The sequence below is a fragment of the Arvicanthis niloticus genome, chromosome 4 (genome assembly GCF_011762505.2).
Source record: "Arvicanthis niloticus isolate mArvNil1 chromosome 4, mArvNil1.pat.X, whole genome shotgun sequence".
Lineage (NCBI taxonomy): Eukaryota > Metazoa > Chordata > Mammalia > Rodentia > Muridae > Arvicanthis > Arvicanthis niloticus.
The window spans coordinates 127,798,677-127,801,050 of record NC_047661.1 but is presented as its reverse complement, the minus strand read 5'-3'; the positions used below and the strand labels follow the sequence as shown (position 1 = coordinate 127,801,050).

Below are 2,374 nucleotides of genomic sequence, written 5' to 3'. Positions count from 1 at the left end.
TTTTAATAAGTATACATGGAACTGTTTGACTGTTAATGTTCCCCGTGAGACCTTCTGCCTTCTTGCTTACTCTGCTCCTCCTTTTGTCTTCTCAGAGCCTTTCAAAGTCACCTAATTCCTTCCATTGCCTATGTGCTCCCGAGAGCACGCTCCTTCCCATTGCACATGTGTATTTGAGGCCGCAGTCTCCCCCACTGAGCACGTTCTGCTGAGGAGTAGCATTCTCTCCTGGCAGCTTCTCCCGCTGGTGTGTGGTCCGTTGCTTGCCTGGGTCCCTCAGTCTACCCGACATTCTCTGCTCCTCACTGAAGTCTATGTGTCAAAGAGTGGTAGATGTGTTGGAGAGGTCATTGCAAAATTCCTGTATGTGGCTTGCAGTGTGTGGATTTTGAAGGTCAGGTTGTAGAATAACTAGTGGTCACCTGGCTTCAGACCCTAAGATATTGATTATTACTTCCACAAAATGTCATTAAATTAATGAATCTGCCTTTTCATATTTTGATGCTTTTATCTCTTAGTTAACAAAAGCTTAACGGTTTTTTCCCACCAAGAAAAATAACTTGTACATTTATTAATCTAGAATCTGTCTCTACTAAAATATTAAGCATTATATTTCCTATTGTATTTTAGACCTCAGTCAACAAATCTGAAATATTTAATATTTCATAGACATTGATCTTTTTTTGCTCTTGGCTTTGACAATTCTATAGTGAATAATGCTGACCAGACTCCGGGTTTTTTCTTACAGGCCTCTTACAGCATCAGTGTGGGGACATTATGGATGCTCAATCTTACCTCTCCACTTCCTGCCCTCTTATCACCGCCATTTACTAAAGGGTTTGATGTTGCAAAGACAACTGCCCATTTCCTTCTTGCCGGATTGTACAAAAGAAAACTCTGACATGCCATTTTAGAAGTTAATGGAGATTTTTCGCAAAATAGTATTTTGTCATAAAGACACCTTGGAGATTGCAATCCTTTCTAATTAGTGAGTTAAGACAAGCTTGAGGGATAATTCTCGTGATGTAATTGGCAGTACTTGGAACCAAGTGTATAGCGTTATTTATACTTTCTTCATGATCACTGAATTCTCTTACAAAATTCTCCTTCTCCCTCAAGAAAGCACCATATATTTCCTGATAGTGAACTCTGCACCAAAGAGTGTATTGTAGTGACCATGGGTGTGTGTAGAGTTAGTGTCTGCAGGCCTTGGATTTTAGACATAAGATTCTAAGTTTCAAAGAATTTTTACTGAACACCTACTATGGGCATGCAAGAAACTCTCATTGCTTTCGGAACTCTAAGAAAGGAACAGAAACACTCCTGGTTGTCACAGAGCTTACAGTTTAGAGACCAGATGAGACCAGTGAGTCAGAAAATAACCATGCTAAAAAACTGAGAATGGGGTGTCCAAGTTCTCCATCTTGGGCATTAGCCAGTGGGCCAGGCTGCTGTGCCTGCAGCAGGTAGTCAAACAGCCCCAGCATGCACTGCGGGCCGCCTATGCAGGGGTGGAGGTGGATGAACTGGGCAAAGTGAAGATACCCACCCAGGCTAAGAATAGGCCCAGCAGCATTTCATGGGATAGCCTTGATCCAGGGAAAGTCTACACCCTGATCCTCACAGACCCAGATGCTCCCAGCAAGAAGGACCCCAAATTCAGGGAGTGGTGCCATTTCTTTTTGGTGGTCAACATAAAAGGCAATGGCACTAACAGTGGCACAGTCCTTTCAGATTACATGGGGTCTGGGCCTCCCAGTGGTACAGGCCTCTAATGCTCTGTCTGGCTGGTGTATGAGCAGGACAAGCCACTGAATGGTGACAAGCCCATCCTCAGCAAAATGTCTGGAGATCATCGCTGCAACTTTGAGGTGGCAATAAGTATCATCTGGAAGCTCAGGTGGTGGGCACATGTTACCAGGAAGAGTAGAACGACTCCGTGCCCAAGCTGTAAGAGCAGCTGTCTGGGAAGTAGAGGTGCTGTGGAGGCCAGCAGTCCTGGACACTCCCCCCCCCCCCGCCACCCCCCTAGTAATGTCAAGTTGTACAAAGCATGCTGTTTCTCCCCCATCCTTCCCATCCTGTCATAGGGAGTGTTCAGCTGTGCTAGGGTAGAGGTTTAGGGTATCTTCCCACTGCTCATCATTACGATTCTGGATAGTCACATCCCAGTTGATGTTTGAATTTAGGCTCCATCTGGGGAGGCGTCTGGCGTTCTGATGAAGTCGTTCTATTGTTGATTTAAGAAGAACAACTCTGAAAAAGAAAACATTCTTTCAGGATCAGGTCCACAGAGGAGAGCCAGGGCTAGTGTTGTCTGTACGTGGGTTAACAAGGAGAATTGGTCCAGAATCGGGCATAGTGGCATCTTTTA

At 44.8% G+C, this 2,374-nt stretch overlaps 1 pseudogene; it reads left to right on the top strand.

Annotated features, from left to right (window-relative positions):
• Nucleotides 1-1,394: 1,394 nt before the first annotated feature.
• On the top strand, nucleotides 1,395-1,975 carry LOC117707463 (phosphatidylethanolamine-binding protein 1 pseudogene; annotated as a pseudogene).
• Nucleotides 1,976-2,374: the final 399 nt, after the last annotated feature.